Source organism: Psammomys obesus, unplaced genomic scaffold (assembly GCF_907164565.1).
Source record: "Psammomys obesus unplaced genomic scaffold, mPsaObe1.curated_primary_1811, whole genome shotgun sequence".
In the NCBI taxonomy this organism is placed as follows: domain Eukaryota; kingdom Metazoa; phylum Chordata; class Mammalia; order Rodentia; family Muridae; genus Psammomys; species Psammomys obesus.
The window spans coordinates 21,415-32,666 of NW_026590212.1; the positions used below are offsets into that span (position 1 = coordinate 21,415).

General features: G+C 39.8%; 1 pseudogene; it reads right to left on the reverse strand.

Moving 5' to 3' along the window:
- Window positions 1–8,163: 8,163 nt before the first annotated feature.
- On the reverse strand, window positions 8,164–9,254 carry LOC129676351 (speckle-type POZ protein-like; annotated as a pseudogene).
- Between the last annotated feature and the right edge of the window lie 1,998 nt (window positions 9,255–11,252).

Below are 11,252 nucleotides of genomic sequence, written 5' to 3' on the forward strand. Positions count from 1 at the left end.
TATTGTATTGTATTGTATTGTATTGTATTGTATTGTATTGTATTGTAAGACTCCAGGTCTTACAATACAAAGTGAATAAATTGTAACAAATAACAAATTATATTAAAAATAATATATGTTTAAATATTAAAAAATAAAGTAAAACATTAAAAATGTAGGTTTAGTGAAAATCTACAGGAGGTGGCCAATGTGACATAGGCACAACGGGTAACTTTGATTCTAACATAATAGACTAAACCTCAGGTTTTGATGGGTTGGCAGTGTTGTTTAAGGAGATTGGCAAAAGAACAGCTCTTGCTGCAGGGGAGTCTCTTGTCTTGCTCCTGGAGGAAATTTTCTGGTTTGTTTTGTGGTCTTCATATATACCGTTGAGAAAAAAGTTCAGGGAACGTTGAAAACTCAGAAGGTTCACGAATTTATCTGGTATTGAAAAGGATTGCAGAGTTGGTTGTGCCCCTACAGAATTTTTGCCTAGAGTTTGCTTGAAAAACAAAAGAAGTAAGTGGGACAACAACAGGTTTCAGGCTTGGCATCTGACACAAGAAATTTCCCACATGATAAAGGAGGGAAGCAATCTAGGGTGGAAGGCAGGCTGCAGCTCCACCCTTCTCCATACCTTTTCATCACCAGGTGCCCAGAGCATCTCCCTGCAGCAAGGGGCCCTATCAGAGCCTTAGGTGGTATAGGGTAATTTGGTTCCTGTAGAGCCAAGTTTACTGCCAGAGGAGTTACATTCGCCAATTCAGGCATATCAGCCTTCCAGGTTTTCTGCAGCATATACCTGCTAAAGATGGTGGTGAAGCTTATGATGAGATGGAGTGGCATCCAATAGACATGCTAGATTTAAGACATTGTAAAGAGTCTATTTTAAAGTATGGGATGCATTCCCCATGAAAGTGCAACATCATGATATAGCAAGGAGGATAATGTTAAAGACCAACTGTTTGGTGAAGTTCGTTATGCTGATTTAAAAGAGCAAATCGGATATGATAAAGTCATACTTGAACAATGTTGTGCTGCAGCTTTAAGAGTGTGGGACATGGTTGAGGACCCAGAAGAAAAAACTATCTTTTTTACTAAGGTAATACAAGGCTCTGGAGAAGGCTTCACTGAATTCTTATAGAGATTGACTTCTGCCATCAATAGAGCTATACCAGCTCCTGAAACCAGAAAGTAGTTGATAGAGATCTTGCCATTTGAAAACTCAAATATTGAAAGTAAGAGAGCAATTAGGCCATTAAAAGTACAAGGAGCCCCAATAGACCAATGGTTAAGAGAGACAACAGATATTAGTTCTCAGGAGCATAATGACAATATCACTGGACACCCTATAGATAGAAATCTCAGAGATAAAAACACCCTGTGTCACAATTGTAGTGATCTGGCCTTTTCCAAAGTAATTGTAAGACTAGAAGCTTCAGAGTTCAAAAGAGTAGGCCTATTGACTCTGAAGAAATTGGCATTTGTAGAAGAGCACAAGCCGTTTCTGGCTGCCATGGAATGCAAAAGCTTTAAGGGTCTTGTTAGCTCTGGTGGCAAAGGAAGTCATGGTAAACTCTTGTCATCAGGAAAACAAATAAAGGGGCCTGTCACCTCGAGGCCTCACAACAGACAATGTGGTCATCTTCCCTCAGTCATCCAAGAGGTACCAAGCAGACAGGAATATGACAGCTAAGTATTGATGACCTAAGGTATGCTACTGAAGGTACTGGAGCTCTGGAAATGGCCACAGGTACTCCTCTTTCACTATCCCCAAATGTGGAATGTTACAAGATAGTCACTGGTGTTTATGGTCCTTTACTTTCAGGGACAGTAGAAATGATCCTGAGAAGAAGTAGATTAACTTCTCAAGGATTTATTATGCATCTAGGTGTCACAGATGGGGATTGCAGGAAGAAATTAAAATCATGGCATATGTAAAAAACAAAAGATGCAAATTAATGCAAGGGATAGAATTGCTCAGTGTTACTGTTTCCTTACATCAAGGACAAGGCTGCTCCAATAGAGAGAACAGAAGGTTTGGGGAGTACTAGAAAACGTGTGTTCTGGCAAACAGTAGTTAAGTCTGAGACCCAAATTAATGGTGTAAATGAATGGTGTTGAAATAAAATGTTTGGTGGAAACAGTAGCTGATGCCAGTATACCTTCCCAAAAGTCTTGGAATCCAGACTGGCCACTAAAGAAGGTTTATAACACAGTTTACAGGAATTGGTAAATTATTGCAGATAAGACAATGTGTCAGGTGGATTAAAGGTGGGAGAACAGGAGGGCAAATAGGAAAGTTGAGACCCTATCTGGCTGACATAAATTTCCCATCAATTTATGGGGAAAGGATCGTTCATAACCATGGGGTACTCAAATTAATATTCCTGCAATCTCAGGGACAGAAAATGAGGTACTTGCGATCATATGTTGGATGCTTCTGGAAAAGGTATAGATATAGGTGATCAAAAAAAAGTATAAACTGTGCCCATTGTCAAACACAGGACATCACAGTAATTGACTTTCCAAATTTATAGTAGGAACCACTGCTGAAATACCAACAGCCTTGCCCTTGAACTGGATATCAAACAGACCTGTGTGGCCCATAAGAAAAGAAAAATTGCAGGCCATCAAAGAACTTGTTCAAGAGCAGCTGGAGGCTCAACATATAGTAGAGTCTACAAGCTCATGGAATTCCACCCGTGTTTCTTGAAGAAAGTAAATCAGGAAATTGGAGGATGATAATAGTTTTAAGAGAGTCAATAGAGTTATTCAACCAATGGGTCCTTCGCAGCTTGGACTTCCTTTACCTTCCTTGTTACCTAGAGCATGCCCTATAATAATAATTGCTTTGAAAGACTGCTTTTTGCACAATACACTTGATAAGCAGCACAGGGAAAGGTTTGCTTTCTCAGTACCTACTCTGAACAATAGTGGTCCAATAAGAGATACCACTGGAGGATGTTGCCACAGAGAATGTTAAATAATCCAACTTTAAATCAATATTTTGTGTTAAAACCATCAGAAATAATTAGTAGGCAATTTCCTCCATCTTTCATATATCATTACATGGATGATATTTTGTTAGCTGATTCTGATATAGATACTTCAGAGAAAATATTTAAGGAAACACAAAAAAAATTCTACCAAGATGGGGTTACAGAATGCTCCAGAAGAAAATGCAAAGAGCAGATTGACTTAGTTGTTTGGGTTATAAAATCAGTCATCAAATAAGTTGACCACAAAAGGTACAAATCCATAAGGACCAATTGCAAAGTCTTAATGATTTTCAAAAATTAATGGGAGATATTAACTTGCTGAAGCCTATCATTGGATTGAATATTTATGAGTTAAGTAATTTGTTTCAAACTTTCAAGCAGATTCAAATTTAAATAGTCCAAGATGTCCAACAGCTGAAGCAGCAAAAGAGTTAACTCCTGAATAACAAAACCTGCAAGATGCTTATGTGGATCAAATTGATCCTGAACTTGATTGCATTTTGGTCATTTTGACTTCAACTCTTTCTCCTCTGAGCTCATTATGCAATTGGAATACAGCATTATAGAATGGATTTTTTGAGCACATAAAGTTTAAAAAACTGAAGACATATATTGTAAGTATTTAGACACCTGCTTCTGGGGTGCCTAGCAACCTATGTGTCACAGGCAAGGTGGCCACACCTGGCAGGCATGGTTACTTTGCTCCTTAAAAGGATCAACCCACTACTTTGTCTCTCTCCTGGCCTCTCTTGCCTTCTTGTCCTCTCCCCTCTCTCTGTCTAGGTGTCCCCTCTATATTCCCTCCATCATGTCTTCCTCTCTCCTCTCTCTCTCTCTTCATCCCCATCTAATAAACCTCTTTCATATAAGATCTGTTGTGTGCCTCATCATTACTTAATTGGTCCCAACATATATAGAAAATATTTCTGAACGAATTCTAAAAGAAGAGATATGGCTGAAATTGTAGTGCCTCTTACTAATACTGAGATAATGTCATTGTGGGTGATCAATGATGATTGGCAAAGAGTTTGTCTAACTCATTGGGAGAAATTAATAATAAATATCCTAAAAGCAGATGTATTTATTTTACAAAAAGAACTAATTGGATTCTTCCACATATTGTAAAGAGAACAGCAATTCCAGAGGCATCAACATTCTAGACTGATGCAAACAGGATAGTACTGGCAGGTTATAAGTCAGACAAAAAGGTGACCAAAAGTCCATATACCTCAGTTCAAAACTCACAACTGTATGCAATCTTTATGGTATTATTAGACTTTCCAGAATCTCTTAATATAATTACTGATTATTTATATGCAGAAAGAGTTGTTTTCCATGTAGAGACTGCTGAATTTGTTCCTGATAAACCAGGCTCAGAAATAACTTCCTTATTTATGTGATTACAACAGGTCATCAGAAGTAGAAACTATCCATTCTGTCACATACAGCTTCACCGAGCAAAAGCAAATGAGGAAACTGAGCAATTATGAATATGGAATGTTTTAGAAGCCTCTAAATTTCATGAGAAACATCATGTTGATGGGAAATGTTTCAAGAAAAAAAATTCTATCACTTGGCAACAAGCTAAAGAAAGAGTAATAAAAAAAATATGTCCTACATGTTTTTTATATAACCAAATTCTGTTACCTACTGGTAGTAACCTTAAGGGGACCAAACACAAAATGAAATCTGCCAGATGAAAGTTTTTCATTTTGCAAAATTTGGAAAACAAAGGTATATACACCACACCATTGATACATACTCAGGCTTTCAGTGGGCAACTGCTTCAAGTTCTGCAAAGAGTGATTGTGCAATTATAAACTTATTAGAAATAATGACAATTAAGGGGATATGTACACAAATTAAGACCGATAATGCTCCCACATATGTAGCCAATAAGACGAAACCATTCTTTGCATATTACACTATAAAGCACATTACAGGTATTACAATCCTACAGGACAAGCAGTTGAAGAAAGAACCAATCACACCTTAGAAGAGATGCTTATTTAAAAAAAGGAGGAGTAAAGAAAACCCAGGGACAAAGTAAATAATGCTTTGTTAATTCTAAATTTTCTTAATGTTTGGAAAAAAAAGGAACAACAGCACCTGAGAGACACTGTGTTACTAAAAAAAAAAAAAAAAAAAAAAAACACTGAAGATCTAGGTCAACCAATATACTTTAAGAATGTGATAACAGAATGGAAATCTGCAATAGTTTTGAGATGGGATGTAGTTAGGCTTATGTATCTACAGGGAATGACAATATATGCTTACCAACAAAACTTATATAGATTAGTTCTGACCAGGGAAAACCTCTTATCACCTGAGACATGAGGGTCCTCACAAAGCAAATAGCCCCAGTGATCCACTCCTGCAAATTGTTCTGTTTTGTTTTGTTTTACCTCAATTACTGATTTTTCTAAATTTGCATGCAAATCATCTTCAAAGGGCTAGGCCAAAGGACAGACAACACAGAGACTGGACAGACATCACAGAGACCAGACAGACAACAGAAATAATGGACAACAAATATTCAGCTACCTTTCATGGGACATGAACATTATCCCAGATTTTCATAGGCCACTCAAAAGATATCTTTGCATATAGGATATTCCCATTCTCAAAAGGTGGGGAGGATGTTTTTGGTCATTTGATGTGTTACATTTTTAGGTTTTAATTAATGTTTATTGATAGAAATTTAAGGTTATTTTGTATTGTATGTGGATAGAAATTTAAGGTTATTTTGTGTAACTATTATATATTGATAGAAATTCAGGTTATTTTGTATGACTTTGGAAATGTAAAAGCTATTTTGTTTAATTATTATTTATTGGTAGAAATTTAATGTAGTTTTGTTTGACTATTATTTGATATATAGTTCTAGTCTTATGGTTCCCATAATTATAATTATCCTTATTGTGTGTAGATTATTAATGTAAAAGGTAAAATTACATTTTTTTAAACAGAAATAAGGATATGATGTGGAAGTTTCTGGTTTCCCTGAAGACTCAGTTTTGTCATGTGATGTTTTACTGCAAGTTGGGTACATGATGTTTTGCTATAGGTTGGCTGGTAAGAGGGCATGTGATATTTTGCTCTGACCCCTCATATGCAAGGGGTGTGACTTTGGACAGCTGAGACCATCTCTGTGAGGACTCTGAGGAGAGGAGATATATATAGATTCCCACACAGTGAGGCTTCATTTTTTGGGTTGACATGTCTACACTGGTATTAGTGCTCTGACACTTGACTTTGAAGAGAGAAACATTCCAGAGAACTTCTCCAGGCAATTCAACTGAGTCTTGCAGCTTTTTCTGACTTCATGTTACTGTTTGTTATTGGTCTTTGGACTGGGCAGTTGGTATCCTAATAACTTTATTTTGGTAATCCCTTACAGACCCATTGACCCTAATCAGAAGGAAGTAGACAACAGAGGTCTACAGCCCTTTTCCCTTCTAATCTTATACTTAGGATGGGGGTGGGGATTGAAAAGGCATTAAAGTTGTATAAGAACCCCAAATAAAGTAGGTTTGGTGAAAAATCTAAGCCTACAAATCTGGAATTGGAATGATTATAGGTCTAGGTGCTGATTTCTGGATACCTTATCAAGTAGTTGTTCTGTTTCATGGTTTCTGTTTCCTCCCTAGATTTTTTAAATATAATTTTTTATTTATTACAATTTATTCACTTTGTATCCCAGCTGTAGCCTTCACCCTCACTCATTCCCAATCCTTCCTTCTCTCCATCAATCATCTCCTCCCATGCCCATTCCTAGGTCCACTGATAGGGGAGGACATCCTCCCCTACCATCTGACCCTCACCTATCAAGTCTCATCAGGACTGTCTTTCAGAGTCTTTCTCTGTGGCCAGGTGAAGCTGAACCCCACTCCCTTAAGGAGAGATGATCAAAGAGCCAGCCACTGAGTTCATGTCAGAGACAGCTCTTGTTCCCCTTATTCTGTGCCCGTTTGGAGACTGAGCTGCACAGGCTACATCTGTGCAGGGGTTCTAAGTTATCTCCATAAATGGAATCTGGTAGAAGAATCAGTCTCAGAAAAGGCCACTGGGCACAGAATTTTTGGTTCTGTTGTTTCCTTTGTGGAGCTCCAGACACTTCCGAGTCTTTCTATTTCCCCTTTCTTACATAAGATTGCCTGCACTCCGCCCAAACTTTGGCTATGAGTCTCAGCATCTGCTTCAATACCCTGCCAGGTAGAGTCTTTCAAAGACTCTCTGTGGTAGGCTCCTGTCTTGTTACTTTTTGTCACTTTTTTTCTGATGTCTGCCCCATTTGCCTTTCTGAATGAGGATTGATCATCTTATGATATAAAGTCAAGTAAGTAATGAAGGAAAGAAGGAAAAATGAGTTGCAGCAGTAGACACTGTGTGATAAGAAAGAGGAGAAAGGGTTTTAATAGGGAGGGGGCACTGAGGAGTCTGCACAAACCTCCACAGTGGAGCAGACCTTGATGCACTAAACTTGACTTCCCTAAACAAAGAAACCACGAAAACACACAATGAACTTCATCATTTTTTTCATTTTGCATTTTATTTGTAAGGTGTTGTATACAGAAATGTATATGCTCATGGAAACAAGAAAGTCCCTCTGACCCTGTGCATATCCAGTTAATCATGGTTGAAACCTCTCCTGTCTTTGCTGGGAAGTGTCCAGGTGTCCTCTGCAAGAGCAACAGGTGCTCTTCCCATCAAAGTTATCACTTCAGTCCTTACAACCTGAGCTTTAAAAAAAGGCTTCTTTGTCTGTCCCTTCTCATATTATTACAGATTCATGTTTATTTTTCCCTTTGCTCTGAGACCCTGTTTATGGGTTCTGCTCAGTCAAATCCAGACATGTCTCAGCCCAAAGAACCACTGTTGAGATGCATTTGTTGCAATCAACTAAATTCAATCTCAGCTTCCAACTCACTTGACAACTATCACATCAGTACAGCAACAAGGTAGATTTGAGGTAGAATGAACCAGAGTCCAGGGCTGTCCAGCTGACTAGCATTCCACATTCTTCCCAGTGGTTTTAAATCCTGAGCCATGATGCTGTCCTTTCTCAGATTCAACATAAAAGCCGCAGCAATACCATAGTCTACCTGGGAGTCGCTGGTAACAACAGTGGCTGCTACTTCAGGAAGACAGGTGTAGGTCACAAAGAAGCAGGTGCTAACACCTATCTCTTCAGGCATTTGAGAGTGGGTTTTAGGAAAGGCCTCTGTGCAGAAGCCAGGGCATGGAATGCTTCAGCCAGCAAGTGGGGATGGAAATCCACCATGACCTTCCACCCTGAAGTCTCAGAGACCTCAGAAGCATGAACTATAATGAAATCCAGTGCCTGCATTTTCAGCCACTCTGCACTGTGGAGATCAGCCAGGATGAGAGTGTGAGCAGCATTCTCCATGGAGAGGACCATGCAGAGGACATCCTCACACATGACCTTCAAGCACTCCAGGCCATACCTGTCAGCAGCTGCCAGCATACCAGTGGCCATGGTGTGGAGGTTTGGTGCCTTCCCTATGTAAATGAAGCCCATCATCTCCTTGAAGACTTGAGGCTCCAGGTCCTTGATCTCAAAACGGTTCTTTTGCACTTCCTCCAACTCATGTTCAAACATGTCCCTGAAAACTGGAGAGCGAGCTGCTAAGATAGCCTTGTGAGCCCAGAATTCCTGACCAGATACCAAGAGACAGCAGTCTGTGAATCGGGAATTCTCCCACAGTGCTCCCAGCTCATCCATCAAAGTGCAACTTGGAACTTTGATTGCCAATGTCGTATTCTGTCCTGGAATGCTTCAGGAGTCCTGAACCACATACACCTTGCACAGGAGGGTCAGGTGGTCCTCAGAGAGAAGGCATTCTGCCTGGGACAACAAGAAATCTCTAAGGATGAATTTTTTTAATCCCCAGCCTCCACCAGGCACAAACCTAAAGACAATTTGGCTTCACAGTCCTTGGCATTTCTCTCCTTCAGCATTTATGATCCAAAAGTGCAACTTCGCCCAAACAGGGCTTTTTGGACAGCGGAGCAACAGTAGATGAACTGACAGGTAATCTTTGCTATCTTCATCGCTTCCAGTGGGGTGTACTCTCAAAAGCCATGGAGTTTGTCATTGGCTCCTGATGAGAAAGTCACACTTTCAATGGCTTCCCTCATTTCCTCCAGGCAAAAAGAGAAGTTGCTTATGGTCCATCTGAAGGAAAATGTCTGGATGGTGATCTGTGTGGAGCCCCAGCTCTCAGCTGCCAAGTTGTCAGACATTTCTCCTGGAGGTAGCTTAGAAAAAAACAAACAAACACACACACACACACACACACAAAAGAGCTAGGATTTCTTATGTCTTTACCATGAATAACACAATTATAGATAATTATTAAAATTTAGTTTCAAATTCTCCTAGGTTCCCCTTTCTATGACTTTGGACATTTGTATCTCTCTGATAATATTTATCTAGACTTGAACATTATTCACAGAATTTAGCACCAGCAACTACCAGTGCTAAATTGTGTGTGTGTGTGTGTGTGTGTGTGTGTGTGTGTGTGTGTGTGTGGTGTATGATGACACTTAGATCAATAATAACTAGATTTAGCTTTCATATCCAACTTCTGAAGACTGGAAAATTTTAGAGACTCTCATTTCATTCATGTGGTGTCAGTCAGGGTCCTGTAGAGTAACAATGTACAGAATCAACTTCTCTATATACATACAGAAAGAGGAATTATGACAGTGACTTAGAAACTGCAGTCCAGCTAAGCCCACAATAGCTAAAGCCAGTACTTACTTAATGCACAAGGCTAGAAGTCTCAGGTAGTCTTCAGTATATGCTGGACTTCTGAAGAAGTAGGCTCTAGTGCCAGTGAATTGATCCAATTGCTATCAAGTTGAGGGCAAACAGGCAATGAACCAAGGTTTCCATCTTCCATGTGCTTATATAGGCTTATAGGAGAAGGTGTGGCCCAATTAGAGGTGTGTCTTGTAGCCCCAAGATTTGGATTAAAGGTGTGTGTTTTTCCTACCTCAAAAGTCTGTATTTGAACTAGGTCTACCTACTTCATGTCAAGCAAAAAGCTTCTAATAGTTGTGCCCTGCTGTTTTGAATTTTACTAAGTTCCTGAAGTTTTCCTATTGGGAACACAAATGGACTTCACAAGTGTATTGAGCATACCGTGGTCAATGTTCCTTAAAAAAGAATGAAGTCAGTCTCTGTCCAGCTATTGTTTACCCTTGTGATGGTGTTACACTCATCCCTGCCTGGATCATAATCAGGGAAGGGTGTTGGCTCTACCTTGTCTAGGTCTGAGTCTTCACAGCATGGAAGACAAGAGGAAGATCTCATATATGTTGTGCAGGAAGGAAAGCCAGGAAGGTGTGAATGTGGGGTTCTTTCTGCCTTTTATTCCAAACAGACCAGTAGTCTGTGTGATGGCTCCTCCCAGTTTTGTTAATGGTCTTATACTTTTCCCTCAGAGAATCCTCCTTGGAAATATGTTCCCAGATCCAATTGAGGGTGTGGTTTATGACTATCCGGAAGATTTCTCGATTCAGTCATAGAATTCAGGTACTCAACACCTCATGTTCTGCATCCTCCACTGGTGAATTCTGTCCTCTTCAACCTTAGAACTGCCATGCTTCCTCTGCTGGGCCTTAGGAATGAGAGATTATTCAGGTTTCCAAAGATGCAACATATAGTCAACAGTACCCAAGATTGTGCTTTGCGATGTTTCCCATTCTGTAAAGTGATGTGTAAAATGCCCCCTACATCTCTTTCTTTCTCCTCAGTTCTTCACATCTTGGAGAGATTTACTCAGCCTACAGAACACAGAAATAATTTCTGTGATGCATTCAGCTCAGCAGTTCCCAGGCCAGCTCTCCTGTGAGTCTGGCTCCAATGCTGCTCATCCCACAGTACAGCATAAATCAGTCAATTGGCTTTGATCCTTTGACTTTTGGCTCCTTATTTAGACTTCTAGAGTGTCTGTACTAAGTGGCTCCCAGGTGGCTTTAGGGTTAGTGTCACTGGTACTCCCTTTCTCAAATCTGTCTCTTGAATTTTTGCAGGTGATCAGTGCAAGCCAACTCATTTGGGAGAAATGTGCTCATATTTTGCATCCTGTGCACGGAAGAGCATGGCCCAGGAGAGTGGGAGCAGCCTCTTACAGGAGAGCTGCAATCCTCTGGAGCAGGAAGCTTGGGCTCTGATCATAAAGGTTCTCATTCTTGGAGTAAGAAGGGGGAAGGTGCTCTTTGTGGGATGGTTCTCTTTGA